Here is an 18,377-nt window from a genome sequence, read left to right on the forward strand (position 1 = left end):
GTCTGTTAGCCAATTGTATGTCTCCTTTGGAGAAGTGTCTGTTCATGTCTTCTGTTTATTTTTTGACATGATTATCTGTTTTTGAGGGTTGAGTTTGAAGAGTTCTTTATAGATCTTTGATATTAGCTCTTTGTCTGTAGCATCATTTGAGAATATCTTCTCCCATTCCGTGGGTTGCCTTTTTGTTTTGTTGATTGTTTCCTTTGCTGTGCAGAAGATTTTGATCTTGATGAAGACTCAAAAGTTCATTTCGCTTATGTTGCCTTTACCTTTGGAGACATGAAAAATTGTTCATCATCATTGAAAACCACATTGAGATATCACCTGACACCAGTTAGAATGGCCAAAATTAACAAGACAGGAAACAAGTCTTAGAGAGGATGTGGAGAAGGGGGAACCCTCTTACACTGTTGGTGAGAATGCAAGTGGGTGCACCCACTTTGGAAAATCGTATTTTTGAGACTCATCAAAAAATTAAAAATATAGCTACCTTATGACCCTGCAATTGCACTATAGGATATTTACCCTAAAGATACAGATGTAGTGAAAAAAAGGGCTGTATGCACTCCAGTGTTCATAGTAGGAATGGCTACAATTTTCAAACTGTGGAAAGAGCCAAGATGCCCTTCAACAGATGAATGGATAAAGAAGATATGATCCTTATATACAATGGAATATTATGCAGCCATCAGAAAGGATGAATACCCAACTTTTGTATCAACATGGACAGGACTGGAGGAGGTTATACTGAGTGAAATAAGTTAAGCAGAGTAAGTCAATTATCATATGGTTTTATGTACTTGTGGAGCATAAGGAATAACATGGAGGACATTAAAAGAAGGAAAAGAAAAGTGAACTAGGGTACATTGGAGGGGGTGATGAAGCATGAGAGACTGTGGACTCTGAGAAACAAACTAAGGGTTTTGGAAAGGAGGGGGGTAGGGGATGGGAAAGCCTTGTGGTGGGTTTTAAGGATGGTAAGTATTGCATGGAACACTGGGTGTGGTGCATAAACAATGAATCTTAGAACACAGAAAAAATAAAATTAAATTAAAAAAAATTTAAATTAAGACCATTAATGTGTTTAAATGAGATAATATATATAAAGAGTTTGGCACACTGCTTGACACAATGTTGTTGAAATTATCATTGCCATTACTATCAATCTTTAGATGTCATCATTTACAATATAATTCTCTTGAGAATCACAAAGCAAGTCAATAAAGTGAAGGCTCTGAAAGGTGTCAAAACCAAGTAATTTATCATCTACTCAACACATTTCACTGGAGAGTCCTTTTACGTATAACAACTCTTGATTAGCATTTAGCAGAGCAGACATTGAGAAATTTTACCCTAAATAAAAAATTTCAAAGCATTTTTTCCTGGACCTTTGTGTCTGCCATCCAACCAGACGCCAGTTCTAATTTTTGCCACTCCATTGTACTGACATATAAGTTCTAAGACAGTACTCTCTTAGCTAGTACACTTCAGTCCATTTCTAACCAGCAAAATGTATCTTAATAACTATTGACAGGTTAATACTCCAAATGTCCAGTTCTAATCACATCAAAGACTTTGGGTAGTTTCTTTCAAAAAAAACTTTCACTCAACACTTTTAATTCTTTACATGCATCCAAGAATTTCCATGATCCATTGAAGGAATTCTCCAACCCTACTGCCATGGGTGAGGATGTTTTCTATGACTCTAGAAACTTTGGCTAAAGATTCTATAATTCCTTGCCTGTCTTTTTAGCTCAAGTTTTTCCTTATACCCAAACATTCTTTACTTTATCTTCACAAGTTTACATCTCAGCTTTCCATTTAGAACTTCACATGTTCTTCATAAAAACACCTCCATTTTCCATAGGAGGAAGAAATTTTCTGTTTTAGCTTCTATAGCTGCTCTTCTCTAACATAGTTCATTGTGTTCTGATTTATATTTTTTTAAATTGGGTTTGTTTAGCTTTATGTAAGTTTTGACTATTGTTAGAGTTTTCTATGTACAGGTTTCATCTTCATTATCAAAAAATAAGTTTCTAAGTAACATTTCTGATCCATATAATCTTTGTAGCTGTCACAACACCAGGATAATGCTTCCCAGATGGAAACTGCTCATGTATTTCTTAAATATATAATGCTATAGACCTTTACAAAGGCCTCCATTACTTCTTCTGAAGATCTTACAAGTTACGCTCCTATCTATCTAATTTATATAATTAGCAAAGGTAGAAAACGGTCCTTATCTGGAATTCATAAACTGCCTCCCAAAGAGCAATACTCCGTCATCTTGCCTTAAATGACAAATATCTTTTTAAAATAACAAAATTAAACTGATGGAGGAGCTAACGAGTTTTCTTAAGTGCTGGATTTTTATGAAAGGAACAACAACTCAGCAACAGTGGAAGTCAGAGTCTCTTATCTGCCAAGAAAACCAGAAATGAAGCCTAGACTTTATTGGACTTAAGTAGCATGAATGTGTCATTTTTAATGCAATTAAGAGGCTATCCCAGAAATACTGGAAATCATAATTATCAATTAACATGAGGTTTCAATTATTATTCATAATCTTTGTTTACATATATTGTATCCTGGAGGATTGGCTTTTCCATGAATTACTGAAGGTGATTCTATTTTTATAGAGTTTTGATTTCCTGGGTTTAAATATGTTCTACTCTGTTGTACTAAAATAAGTGTATAAAGAAAATACATAGAGGCAATAATTGTCACCAGACAAGCAAGACAGAGTGAAGAATCTTGCCATTTCACACTCGAATGAAGGAATCTGGGGAAGAAAGGCTATAGGTCACTCAAGTTCCTATATACCTCACTACCAAGCCATGTAAGCCATATTGTGAATCACAGCCCTACCCCACCCCCTCTTGTTTCTTCTGGCTGTTTTGCTCCTATCTTTTCAGAGGCTCAGAGCTTGGAAAGCCAAAAATCCCTCCCACATTCTTGAAGCAAAGAAAGAGAAGAGTGCTTGGAATTCATCAAGTAGGTCCCAAAATTAATACTATTGTACTTCTCGTTCTCAATCAGTTTAAACCTTAACTCCAGTTTCCTTCCTAAATAAAACCATTCCTCTGGGAAAATGAAAAGCTCTTTGTTATTATCATCAGCGAAAATAATTATAGCAGTAATAAATTACCTCAAGTGAACAATGTCCTTTCTTCATTTTCTTCATACTCTAAATCTGATCTTTGTTCTTAGGATTTCTTATTCTGCCTGCAATTGTAAAATCCAAAGGTCCATATTTTTCAAAGTTAGAATGAAGCACCCCAGTTACAGCATAGGGTACAGAAGGTGGTAGGTTTAGCTCTGGCTCTCTTTATCTGGAAGGCAGGATGTGTTCACATTTGCCAAATCCTCTCTAACTATTCGAAGTCCCCTTTCCTCCTTTGTTCAGCTCCTCCCCACAATGTTTATCTTGAGTGACATCTAATGATGATTTTGTAATGTTTCTTTCTTCAGTATTCTAAAATATAAGACAACATGCTTCTGCTTTTGTCCATTACTGATGTGTTGTTCATGTGAATTGTTTGCTAAGCTTGCTTCCATCAGGAGTGCATTCTTGTCTCCTTCATTGAGCAACTGTAGGGGAAGAAAGTATTCTAATAATACCCCTAGCTTCAATGTTTTAAGATGAGCCATTCACAAAGAAGATCCTGCTTGTTTAAGCTACATTCCTTTCCTTCCTCAGAGACCAGTCCATGTTGGAGGCTCAGTTTGCATGGAATGCCCTGAAGTATTTGAATTCACAAAAAAGACCTGGAAATCTCGCAAGAACGATCTTTCCTTTTAACTTCCTGGTGCTTCCTGTTTTCTCTCAGTTTTCAAGCATGAGTCCCTTAAGCAAGAAAAAGAAATTGTGTCGAGGATACTTTTTTTCCTATCCAACTTTCCTCAAACAGGATAAGAGAAATTTGATCTGTTTACTCCATGGGGAGCTTAAAAGTTCTTCTTACTGGCCAGATGATGTTTTATGAGATAACATAATAATTTTTCTTGCTCTCTCTCTCTCTCTCTCTCTCTGTTCTTTTCTTCAGAAAATGTAATCCTTTCAAGTTAACATAATTAAACAAGGAAGCCACTAGACCAAGGTGGATCTAATGCCATGGTGGCCAATTTAAACAAACCGAAACCTAAGCCTTAAAATACCTCAAGGTTACAAAATTGAAAGCTAAGGAGAACCAATCACAAAGAGCCAACTAGGTTTTCAGCTATAGCCAGTCAGTCATTTCCTTTGCTTCTGCCTTTGCTCTGTAAGTCTTCCCCAATTCCTGTAGATATAGTGTACCTAACCACTTCCTGTTTGGTGCTACCTTATTTGAATGGGTTTTTCTCAAATAAACTCTTCAATTTTTTAAGTATGCCTCAGTTTATCTTTTAACATAACCTGTAATCTCTTCTCTCTCTGATCTCTCATGGAGTGTTTTGAGCAACCTGGTATTTTTAATATTCCCTCACCTTACCCTTACTCTTTGATCCCACCAAATTTGTTATGGAAACCAGGCTAATTCCTCTTTAGATAGAGGAATCATGAAGACATGAAGACATGCGCCTTCAGTGACCCTCTCCTGAATTTAACACATGAAGCAAGCAATATTATTTTGTAGGTGAGGTTATTTATTTATCTGTTGTTGTTGTGATAGGAATATTTGTACTAACCAGAAGCTTCTTGGTAATGACATATAAATTTCATTCTTAACTATAATATCTATTTCTTAGATGCATATAAAAAGGAAGCTAGGATGTGGTAATATTAGGTTGACCAAAACTAATTCCTTTCTCTTTCTTCTACTGTTATTTCTCCCAGTTTTTTTTTTCCCCTTGTTGATGTGAGTGATTTTCTTACACAGTTCTCTTTTCTTACACAGTTCTCAGTCTCCTGTCTCCTCCTTTTCTTTTGTAATATGTTAATTAATTATATTTATCAATCATTCTCTGTGTTATTTGGTTTTCTCTCATTCCTTTGACAAATAATAATTAACATTTTATAAAGGGCAAACTGTCATAGGCTGAATACAGGGATAGTCAAAACAAATATAAACCCTGTTGTCAGTGAACTTATAGTCAACTGATGGAGACAGTTATTAAACAAATATACAAAAACACATGCAATCACATATAGGTGAAGTGCTATGGAATAAAAAGGGGTAGTTACTATGAAATAAACAGATACAAAATGCCCAGTAGTAAATTGTTTGATCAGAGAAGATGTTTGTGAAAAAATAAAATTTGAATAGAGTCCTGAAGAGTGAGAAGGGATCAATTAAGTAAAGCAAAGGAGAGAAATATATTCTGGGCCGGGTAGGTCGTTCACCAAAGCACAAGGACTATTAAAAGGAGAAAGATATTCTCCTGACTTCAAGTTATACAAAACTCTCACATCTATACAAAGCACTCAAAGGTCTATATTTATAAACTTGACTCTTTCCTTGAGATCTGCTATACACCAGGGAACTCTAAATAGAAGGTTTCAAGGTCTACTGAATCAAATCCATCATCTGTACACCAAAGCTGTTCTTTGAAAACTCTCAGGAGAACACAGGGTTGAAGTAGTCTTATGTGTCTCCTTAAAACCCTCCACTAAAATATTTTCTAAGATTTGGAAAAACATGATCATTGACAACATACCTTTTCATTAAAAACTAGAAAGATTATATCTTCAGTATAGATAAGCTTTCTATCAGAATGTTAGTAGACTGAGAAACATAATTCTACAAATGCCATATGTTCCAATCTAATGCAGAACAGGATATCCTCTCAAAGAAATAAGAAAAATGCATTGCATTTTTTCTCCGCATTGGGTCTAATTGAGGAATGTAGAAGATGTAACTTGCCAGAAAATTGGACATCAGTGGAAGATGCAGGGTGTTCCTAACACCTCAGTCCTCAGAAAGTTGACAAAATGCTTTTGGCTTTGCTTCAGTACAGGAACAGAACAATGAGAAGAAAATACCCTCCCAGGAGTGCCTGGGTGGCTCAGTGGGTTAAAACCTCTGCCTTTGGCTCAGGTCATGATCCTAGGGTCCTGGGATCGGGCCTCACATTGGGCTCTCTGCTCAACGGAGAGTCTTCTTCCTCCTCTCTCTCTGTCTGCCTCTCTGCCTACTTGTGATCTCTGTCTGTCAAATAAATAAATAAAATATTTTAAAAAACAGGAAAAGAAAAAGAAAATACCCTCCCAAATGCTAGCAGCTCAAGGACAACCAAGTATTTGTTGGATATCAGTATGTTAATGAAAGCCTATGCATGTAAGCTTTGGGTTTCTATTTCCACCCTACTAAAACTGGCCTTCCATTGTCTCTCAAACAGGCCAAACTTGCTTTACCTCAGTGCTTTTGCATAGTCTGGGCACATTGGCCTTGCCCACTATTTGCATTTCTGCCTCTTTTTCTTCTTTCAAGCCTCTGTCCAATCAGGTTTCCCCTCCACCTTATCACCTGCAACACTCCAACCCCTTGCCCTACATTATTTTTCCCAGTACAAACATTATTTTACATACTCATACGTTGTTTGTTTACTGTCTGTCATATGAGCAGTAATCATTTCTGGTCTTGCTTCACATTTTGCCATCATCTAGAAGAGAACTTGCAAATTAGTAAGTGCTCAGTATTTATTTTTTTGATAGGGGAATTGATATCTGGTGGGGAAAAAAAAAAACTAGTCATTGTTTGGGCAATGAAGAGTACTAGAGACCCTACTATTCTCTTTGTGAGTAGACAAGGACTGTAAACATACATCACAGGTGAACAAAGTTATTCTATTTATTTTAAAGAAATCTATGAAAAGATTGCATTCTCCTGGAATTCAGAAAAATACAATGCCATCGATATAATTATTTTCTTTGAAAAAAAAAGCCCAAACTTTTAGAAAATGTTGCTTAGGTGTCTTAAAATATTTGCACAAAGATGTATTTTTAATAAATTGAGAGTACAATTCATAGGGAGATATGATGAAATGAATTCAGAGATACAAAATAATCAGATTAAAATGTGAAAATAATGTAAGGATATACAACACACAAATATAATTCAACAAAATTGAGATATATTTGCAGGCAATAAAGAATAGAACCGTCATTGATGGGGACTGGAGAGCTGTAAAGACTGTCCAGAATGCAGAAGCAAAATAAAAATAAAGGGGGATGCGTGGGTGGCTCAGGGGGTTAAATCCTCTGCCTTCAGCTCAGGTCATGATCCCAGGGTCCTGGGATCCAACCCCACAACAGGCTCTCTGCTTGGGAGGGAGCCTGCTTCCCCACACACACACTGTCTCTGCCTGCCTCTCTACCTACTTGTGATCTCTGTCTGTCAAATAAATAAATAAAATCTTTAAAAAATAAATAAAAATATAGGAACTGATCATAGCAAAGAGATCTACAGAACAGAGGAATAATTAATTGAGAAGAAAAAAACCTAGAAATAATAAAATCTTTCATTTATATACTGCCAGACAGTGTTGCAGGTGCTTTCCTTATTGTTAACCATTTACCACCTACAGCAACGCTATAAAGTAGGTACCATTATAATTTCCATTTTATAATGAGAATGCCAAAGCACGGAGAAATTATGTGACTTGTCCAACCTGGAATGAGAAAAGCAGCCATCTGTGTCCAAGTATCCAAGATGTACTAATTCCAACAGTTGGAATTTTAATAAATATAGTTTACTTTTTCTCTATTATATGATCACTTTGTATGGCCACTTAAAAGTATATGCTCTCTATTGTTATTATTCTTTGTCTACTTCAACTGGCAGGTGGATGGAAAGCACATATTTATACCTCAAAATACTGTTTCTGCCTAAGTCTGCTTGTAGTTTTTTATATTTTTCTCTATGTCTTTGACTATCCTAATTTTAAACTTTTCTGAATCATATTATTTCCAGGTTTTTTGCTTTTACATATATAGTGGATACTTTTGTTTTTTAGATTCAATATTTGCTACAAAGATATGTTTGATCTAGCCATGCTATCTCATTTTAAGAAACATTTTCTTCATTTCTTTTGGGGCTTTCTGGCAGGAGAATTGAACAAATACATCCTCAGTTATTTTACAAGAATCACTCAGCTATTCTCTTGACAGAGATTTTATTTCTATTTTCCTTAGACTTGAATTATTTAAAAGCAGAGTTAACTCTCAGCCAATAATGCAGCTGTCAACCAGTAATAAGAATAAAACATTATTTAACAAGGGAGTGAATGGGCATATTATTTGGTTTATTGAATGTATCAAAAAGAAACAGAATAATTAAGAAATTAGCTATACTGTCACAGGAAAAAAATCACTTTCTCTGAAATGAATTGGCACAGAAACTTCTTTCCTGATATTGCTTATTAATCTCAAAATAAACATAACCCCTCCAGAAGTGGTCTTTTTGTCTTCTAGAAAATTGCTACCAGAATGGCATCTAGATAGTCATTCAGATGTTAAACAGGATTTTTGCACACATGCAGGTAGCTCTCACAGATTCATGGTATTTTAGACATTCATCTGCTAATTGGAATGCTCTTAGAATCCACAGTTTTATTTTTAACTCAGAAGAAAAAATCTCACTATAGTTGCTCAATAATGAATCATGAAAAGAGACCGTGCTAGATGACTTATTTCTGTATTGTTTTATGGGAAATTTCTACGAAACAGGATGACTTTAAAAATAAAATAAATTAATTTGTTTATTTATACCAGTTTTTTAAATTAAAAAAAAATCCATTTTAAAGATTAGTGCATTTAATTCATAACTCTATCTTTGCATAAATTTTACAGGATCCAGTGACAGAAAACAACATGGGTCTTATCCAAATTTTGAAGTTATGAAAGCTTCCTGGATCAGCAGAGTGGTTCACTGACTTACCAAATAAAATTTTTAAAAGAAATTGCAACTCCCTGCACACAAAGAGACTGCTACTCCCTCTGTTACAGTGTCCAGAGTTGCTTCAAACCCTACAAGATGATAAGACACTGTGGGCAGGGCTGCAGCCCCCATATTCACTACCATATCCCCACCTTTTAGGACAGTTTGGGGCACATAATACAAGCTAAACAAGCATGGAGAAAACACATGAATAAAATTTAGATGGTTCTTGGGATTCCAGTAGTTGATTGAACAACAATAATGTGTGTATATGTGTTGTTTCCTCAGTTTGGGTTTTATTTTTTGTTTTTGTTTTGTTTTGCATTTTATCAAAGGATTTTACCAGAATAACTATTCTATCATGTGTTCATTTAACATGTTGATGCTACCTGAAGCAACAAAGGTATATAGAATATACATTTAAGCTTCTGATATCCTTAAAGACAATTTCTATGTCTTTAAGAATATCATCTCTATGAATTAGAGAGGAAAATTATCCTAGTTTCATAGCAGAGGAAACCAATGCTCAAGTGGTTTGATACTTGACCTTAGTCATAGAGCTAGTGAGTGGAATTGGAAGGATTTGAGGCCAGGTCTCCTGATGCCAAGCAGCCCAGTAGAATTTGATACACACAGAAATTCAGTTCTGTTTCTTTAATTAATTCAAAGCAAGCACAATCTGAGGGGCACCTGGCTGGTTCAGTCTAAAAAACATGTGACTCTTGATCTTAAGGTCATGGGTTCAAGCCCCATATTGGGTATAGAGATTACTTACTTATAAATAAATAATCAAAATTTTTAAAAAGAAACAAGGACTATTTTTGATTATTGGGAGTAAATTGAGAGAGATAGATTTCTGGAAATGTATATAATAAACATAAATAACTCCCCTGTTCTTGATTCTAAACATTAATTTTTTAGACAACTATAAAACAAAACAAAATAAAAACATTGTTTTAATCATAGGTTTTTAAAGATAAAAGAAGTACCATGATCTAAAATGTATTCCATTTTTAAGACACACTCCTTTTTCAGAAATACGTCATGAAAAATGTATGGGGGTATAGTTTTTGAAATTAAAGCTAGACTTCCTGGTAGCATCTTTTGCTACCTTGGCTCATCAAAATCTTCTGGATCCTTTAAGTTCCAGTTTAAATTTAAAGCAATGCCTTTTGGAAATTGTACATAACCATAGTGACTTCACAAAAGGGTCCTCTATAGGAAACAGTGGCATGGTTCCCTGTGTCATGTCACTCCTATTATTTAATTTTGCATTACTTTTTCATATTCAATCTCATATCATGTTTGTTTACTAAGCTTCAGTTTCCTTATCTGTCAGCAGACTAAGAAAAATAATTCAGGATAGGGTTGTTATAAAGAAAAAAGATATTCTTATAAAGTATTTGCTCACTGCTTGATACAAATATGTTATCAATAAATATAATATATATAATATATATTATAGCTGTTGTCTTTGTCAGGAATCCACAGGGTCAGAGACTCAAACCTCAAGGAGTAAGTTTCCAAAAGACAGCCTATAAGCAGATAGGGGCAATGTGAAGAAGGACTTCTTTATACATAAGGAAATACAAAAGTGATTTTTTTTAAATAGGGTTTTTGTTTTTTTTTAAAAGAAAGAGTTTATTTATTTATTTTAGAGAGTATGTATAGGAGTGGGGGGCGGGGAACAGAAAGCAAGGTGGAGGCGGAGTTCTGTTCCCAGCCCTCTGAGATCATGACCTGAGCCAGACGCATTCACTTAACCTTAATTAAGCCATACAGGTGCCCTAAAATAGGATTTAATAATTCTCTGTATTGCAATTCTCAAATCACCCCACCTAATTTCTTTATCATATCATTTATTTGCTAATCATTGATGCTCTGGGATAAACAGGAGCAAATTCTTACTTGAATGTAGGTTTGTATGGTAAGACTACCTGAGATTGTCTTTGTATCTCCTTCTTAGGAAATGAAAATAAAGAATGAAGGAGAGCACAATAGAGTTGGGGTCATTTGACTTCTATACCCTGATGTATCATGTCTTCCCTTTTGTATTAATTCGTTGATTCTCTTAGTTGGGTGTAAGATTCTTGATGAGAGGATATGTTCTAGACTGCTTTATCCCAAGTGCCTAGAAAAGTGCACAATTCACAGTAGGTGTTTATTAAATCGTTGCTGAATGAATGAACTAATACCAGACATCCACGGACCTGAGCTTTGAAGAGATGAATCACCATTCACTCATTGTGTGGTCTCAAGTGATTTGTTGGGTATCTCAGAGCCTTGCTAAATGAGGATGATGAAGTTTCTGCTCAGAGCAGTATAGTCATAGAGGAATGGAGTGCCAAGTGCCTTGCTCTATCCCTGGCAGGGCTCGGGACTTCTTAGCTATTCCTTACCTGCACACTCCTGCCTCTGGTCCCTGCTATAAATGCGCAAGCAGAGAATTAGTACAAAATTCACAGCCGACTTTGCATAAATTGATCATTTTGTCAGTTAGAGCGTCTCCTCTGGAGAGTTTACACTCCTAATTGTTTGGCTATATTCTTGGCTCACCTTAGCCAAGCATTAACTCAATTGCTAATTTTTATGCCTAACATATTTTTTTTCAAGTTATTCAAGGAACTAAAGACTGGGCCAGGAAAGCTTTCTACTCTCATCCAGAGGGAATTAAGCTAGTCACAATCAAATCTTCCCCCATCAATAACCAATTTAAACCATTATCCCAATTAAATATCATTCTGAAAGCAATCTTAATCAATCCAGACATGATAGGCTTCCTGAAAGAATTGTCTAATTAAACTCTCTATAGAAGAAAATGATTCTACCTAGTCAACCGAATGGTGACAGGAAACCAAGAAACAGAAGAGAATATTTGGAAGTTAATCTTCTGAGAATATCAAACAGAATTCAGAAGCAATGGGGCTAATGTACCTCACATAGGGACATTGTGAGGGGACAGAGAAAATTCACATGAACCATTTCTGAGAAGGACTCTGTAGTGAAAGTTATTATCACTATTTTTGGAATGTGTCTTTTGGGCCACCAGCCTTATTTCTGAACTTTTCTTTCTCTTAGATTTCATTCTGTAAACCCAGAATTTCATTCTCTCTTTCATGCTTAGGACTGTCATATACAGTGGGGCAGATTGTTCACTCCACAAAGGTACCTTTTGAAGAACTAAATGGTGACTAAAATCCAGTCCAGATACTTTCCCTCCATGCTGGTTGTCTATGGAATACTCTCTCTTCAGAACATAAAATCCTTTCCTAATATGTACGAAATATGTTCTAACCTTATCTTATCCCTCATGTGTTACTTTCCCAGGGCTGCCATGACAAATTGCCACAAACTGAGTATCTTAAAACAACATAACTGTGTTCTCTCACACTTCTGGAGGCTGGAAGTCTGAAATCAAGGTGTCATCACAGCAGCACAATATTTAGAGGCTTCACAGTAGAATCCATTTCTTGCCTCTTCCAGGTTCTGGCAGCTATTGGCATTCCTTGGCTCGTGGCTTGCCTTTCTCTCTGTGTCATCTTCCTATCACTTTCTCTTTTGTGTGTCTGTGTTCTTTCCTTTTCTCTCTCTCTCTTAGAAGGGTATGTGTGATGGCATTAAGGGCCCATCTGCATCAATGAGGGTAATTCCCTCATCTTAAAATCCTTGGTTATATCTGTAAAGGCCCTTTTCCCAAATAAGGTGGATTTAAAGTTCCAAGGATCAGGACTTGATATCTTTAGATAGTCATTTTTCAGCTTGCTATATCTCCCAGACTGCTTCCAGGTAATAGCATCATGGACAGAGCACAGTTTTTTCAGGCCAGTTAGGGTTCAAGGACACTCAAGTCTTCGTGCTATTCAGAATGAGAGATTTAAATGCTACCCATGCTGTTGTAAAAAACTTGGGGAAAATGTACATACCAGTGCTGTCCAATAGAACTTTTTGCTCTGATGGAAATGGGACAGTTGCTCCCAAATTCAGAACTCCAGCCTCTCTGTGACAATCTTTTGCACCACACTTCTTTGACCTGCTGAGGAGGAGATAATCTCGAGACTCACACTGAGTTGCTCACTCTCTCTTCTTAATGTGACACAGAAGTCCTTTTTTTCTTTTTTCTTTTTTAAACATTTTATTTATTTATTTGACAGACCGAGATCACAAGTAGGCAAAGAGGCAGTCAGAGAGAGAGGGGGAACAGGCTCTCTGCTGAGCAGAAAGCCCGATGTGGGGCTCGATCCCATGACCCTGAGATCATGACCTGAGCCGAAGGCAGAGGCTTAACCCACTGAGCCACCCAGGCACACCCAGAAGTCCTTTTTGTTGAAATAAAAGCTCTGCAGTCCGTTTGGGGAATACTCTAGCATTTCATACCTTGTGTGAAGGACAAGATAGGTTCTTGAGTCTTTTGACTTCCTACTGCTAAGCATGGAAAACTAGATAGATAGATCCACATGACAGAAAGAGCATTAAAATTAATGAAGTAACTTTTCATTATTAAACCCTGAACTCTTTAGGAAAGAACGTAGAAAAGAATGCATAAGTATCTCATCTGGTAAAAACATAGTCTTCTCAGTATTATGCTCACTTAGGAAAATTAATAGAGCTTTGAGTTTGGGGAGAATATTTGTTTTCTTGGCTCCTTATTAAAAGCTCATATTGCAGACATTAAAAGTGAGATATGCTTATTGACTATAATGTAGAAATATATACTAAAATTCCACTACTGTGTATTTACCCAAAGAAAACAAAAACAGTAATTTGGAAAGATATATTCACTCCTATGTTTATTGCAGCATTGCTTACAATAGCCAAGAATACAGAAACAACTCAAGTGCCCATTGAGAGAGGAATAAATAAAGAAGATTGAGATATATATATATATGTGTGTGTGTATGTGTGTGTGTGTGTGTGTGTGTGTACATATAATAGAATACTTCTCACTCATAAAAAGGAATGAAATCTTGCCATTCGCAACAACGTGGATGATATTATGCTAAGCGAAATAAGTCAGAGAAAGGTAAAAACCATATGACACATGATTTCTCTTATATGTAGAATCTTAAAAAGCAAACAAATAAACAAATGAACAAAAAAACAAACAGACTTTTAACAAACTCCTGATTGCCAGAGGAGAGGTAGATGGGGTACAGGCAAATACATATAGGAGATTAAGTAAAAACTTCCAGTTATAAAAATAAGTAAGTCAGAAAGGTGAAAAGTACAAGGTAGGGAATACAATCAATAATATTGCAATAACACCATATGGTGACAATACTCATTATGGTGAGACTAAGTAATATACAGAATCGTTGAATCAATATGTCTCACACCTAAAACTAATGTAACACTGTATGTCAATTGTGCTTCACTAAACAAAAAACAAATAAATAAATGTATCTATTTCTGTCCAACCCTAGATCTCACTAACTTGGCTCAAGCCATAACCATTGTTATCTCTACCTGGATTGTTACAAAGATATTGGAGGGGTTGAGGCTCAGCTTCCAGTTAGCCTCCTATCTGCAGCCAGTGAAATGTTTGCACAGTGGAGAATTTTTTTTTTTTTCAACGACTTCTCCCTGTCTTGTATACAGCCAAGTTCCTTAACAGGTCCCTTTCAAATATAGGAGTTATGTATCTTACAACTATACCCTTTCCATAAAGGCCTCACAATCTTTGGCTGAATCCATGGAAATACTTTTAATTCATTGTCAGAGTGATGTTTCCCTCACCACAGTACCTCTGAACATTGGTAGTTCCATCCACTGAAGCACTTCACCTACCTACTACTTTTGTTCCTTATTTTACCCTCTCTCTTCCTCCCCATCCTTCTGGGCCATAACTTACATATCACATTTTGTGGAAATCACCTTTGACCTTACAATTCTAGAATTAGTGTCCCTTCTCTGGGATTCCATAGCACCTCACATTTCTTTAGCCATTGTGTTTATACTCTATTGTATTTGCCACCCATCAGGGTATATTATATCCCTACTAGATGAGGTAGTCTTGAGGGCAAGGATCATATCTATTCTGTAACAGTATTTCCACTTTGGAGTGCCTGGGTGGCTCAATCAGTTAAGCATATGACATTGGCTCAGATCATGATCCTAAGATCCTGTAATAGAGCCCCACATCAGGCTCCCTGTTCAGTGGAGAGTCTGTATCTCCCTCTCCTTCTGCCCCTACCCACCACTCTTCTGCTCTCTCTCTTTTACAAATAAATAAATAAAATATTTTTTATTAAAAAAAACAATATTTCCAGCCTTATTATAGTGCCTAACACATTAGAAACACCTAATAGATATACTTGGAATGTATATTAAATATTAAAAAAAATAAAAATAAGAGCAAGCACCTTAGATCCATATCACTTAAGTTCAAATACAAACTTTTTTGTTACTAACTTTTAATCATAAGTAAGCTACTTATGCACTCCGAATCTCAGTTTTCTTCATATGTAAAATGATAATAAACTAGTGTATGGCTGGTGCAAATTAGGGTCACCTTCAATGAGTCATGTCTTTGTATGATTCTCTCCTATTGAATGCAGGCTAAATCTGATTTTCTTCTAATCAATAAAATATGGCAAAATGATTTGATGTAACTCCATTAATGTTGCTACATTTTAAGGTGAATGAGGTGAAATATTATTCCCAGAATTCCATTACATTGTGTAAGATTCTGTTTAGCAGACTGCAGCAGGAGAGATTCCCTACTAACCTTCAGAATGCAAACAGCCTAGAAGTTTCCATAGATGGCTTATGGAAAGGATCAAGTAGGGGGGTAGTACAGATGACTTTTAAAACCTGAAGTTGGCCTGCAACAGACAGTCAGAAGCTGGGACCTTTAGTCTTAAAACCATAGGGAACAAATTCTGGTCCTCAATGTGAATGGGCTCCAAAGAAGATTCTCCCCTAGGGAAGCCTCCAGATGAGAATACAGCTGTGCCAAAATAAGATTACAGCTGTAAAGGATCCTGAGCAGGGGATCCAGGTAAGCAATGACTGGAGTCTGGACCAACAGTGCTGTGTGGTCAAAATGAAGCTGCTAAGTTTGTGGTATTATTTACACAGCAATAGAAAACGAATGAATAGCCTCATTCCCTTATAAGTATTTGCAGGATAAAATGAATTAATATTCACAACATGCTGAGAGCTATTCCTGACAATCACTAATATTACATCAGTACTTGTTAATAAAAGGAAAAGTAAATGTTTTTATCACTCAAATGCATTTAGTGTTAACATGATTTGTTTCTCTTTTTCTTCTATTTTCACTATATTTTATAGTTGGACTTGTACTATTCATTACTATATATCATAAAACAAAGTTACATTTTATTAATAACTTCCTAATGTTAAATTTTATAGGTGTGGGTTAAAATTTTAGTAATGTTCCCTCATTTTTGGATATTTAGGATCTTTCAGATTTTTCATGATTATAAACAGTGTTGACCTTATCCTGAGTGTTTGAAAACACTTATTAAGTATTTTTAAGCATATGATTTTAAAGTTTTGTTTTCTTCATTTCATATATGTGTTTTCTCCCATGCAGCTGCTTAGCATGGACAAATTTCATAGTGTTTTTTAATAAATACTATTACTGAAATTATAAGAACTTATTGCTTCAAGTTCTTCTAGAATTAAGTCCTTAGAGTGTATTGCAATTTACAAAACATAAAAGAGAAGACATCTCACCCATTCTATCCCAAATAACTCTAAGAGTACAATTCCAATTGAGGTTAATTGATTTACAGACCAACTTCCTTAATCCTTTTTTAAGACATTGGCCAGAAGATAAATGATGTATTGTATATATTTTCAACTGTGATATAAAAATTGTGTTCCTATTCCTTAAAGCATGTGCCTACCGTTTTAAAGCTATCTAAATTGCTTGATGTGCTGGGGTGTCTCAATGGCTCAGTTGGTGGAGCATCCAACTCTTGGTTTTGACTCAAATCATGATCTCTAGGTCCTGAGATTGAGCCACACATCAGACTCCACACTCAGTGGGAGTCTGCCTGAGGATTCGCAGTCTTCCTTTCCCTCTGTTCTCTCTCTTTCTTAAATAAATACATAACTCAATGTGCTGTGAGAATTATGTCCATCTTGATGTCATAGAAATTAACCCATCCACTGTTAAACATGAAAATCATGACATTATTTTATTATTATTATTATTATTACTTTGAATCCAGTCAAAGCTCCATGACATAAGGTGGTTCTTAAGAGAATTAAAGAAATATGTAATTTCTCCTATAAAACAAAAGTAACTCTGGTGTACCTGGTTGACAGAGGAGCATGCAACTCTTGATCTCAAGGTCATGAGTTTGTGTCCCCTGTTGGATGTAAGGATTACTTAAATAAATTGTAAAAACTGAAGGAAGAGGGACGCCTGGGTGGCTCAGTTGGTTGGACGACTGCCTTCAGCTCAGGTCATGATCCTGGAGTCCCAGGATTGAGTCCCACATCGGGCTCCCAGCTCCACGGGGAGTCAGCTTCTCTCTCTGACCTCCTCGCTCATGCTCTCTCTCACTGTCTCTCTCTCAAATAAATAAATAAAATCTTAAAAAATAAAAAAACTGAAGGAATATAACTGATAGACATACAGGAAATAAACTGTATTTTGAGTTTTACAAGTGTAACTATCATTTAATAGCTCTGAGTCTCATAAATAGATTGGGATTATAGTATTTATATTAATATTCAGTTGTGAGGCTGAATCTAATGATGTCTGTATGTAATTTTTTTAAGTTTGAGTTATAATCAATGTACCAAGAACTACACATATTTAATGTGTATAATTTGATGAATCTAGATATACACAAACACTCAGGATACCGTCCTTACAAAATCTAAGTAATCTACATCATGCATATACTACTTCTCCCAGAATTTCTTTGTGTCACTTTGCTTTGTGTGTGTATGTATATGTGAGGTAAGAATAATTAACATAAGACTTACCCTTTTAAACTTTGAAGGTCATAATCCTATAGGTACTGTGTTACATAGCTAATCTCTAGAATGTAGTCATCTGATATAACCAAAACTTTCCACCCATTAAAGGAGAACTTCTCATTTCCATTACCCTTCAGCATTTTTTTAACTTAAAACAGAGGCAGTATACCCTTGCCCACCATTAATGAAAGCAAACCCATCAAAACAATTTTAATTGTATATTCTTTACATGTCTCATGGTCTAATTAATTTGCAGTAAATTTATGTTTACACGATGTCTTCTATGTAAGGTGTCAGAGTGAGATCTGGAAAATTTACCCAGTCAGCTATTGGTAGGCTGATATAATTGTTTAGATGAACTGTTTCATTTAATTGATATCAATAAGTGGAACTTATGGCCAAGGAAATTCCACTCACACACACCCGCACACACACACGCGCGCGCGCGCACACACACACACACACACTGTCAGCTTGAAGGGAAGGCAAGGCAGACACCAGAGTGAATTTCAACAAACATTAGAAGTGATAAAACCAGCTAGATAAAATCAATTACAT

Source organism: Neovison vison, chromosome 11, assembly GCF_020171115.1.
Source record: "Neovison vison isolate M4711 chromosome 11, ASM_NN_V1, whole genome shotgun sequence".
In the NCBI taxonomy this organism is placed as follows: Eukaryota; Metazoa; Chordata; class Mammalia; order Carnivora; family Mustelidae; genus Neogale; species Neogale vison.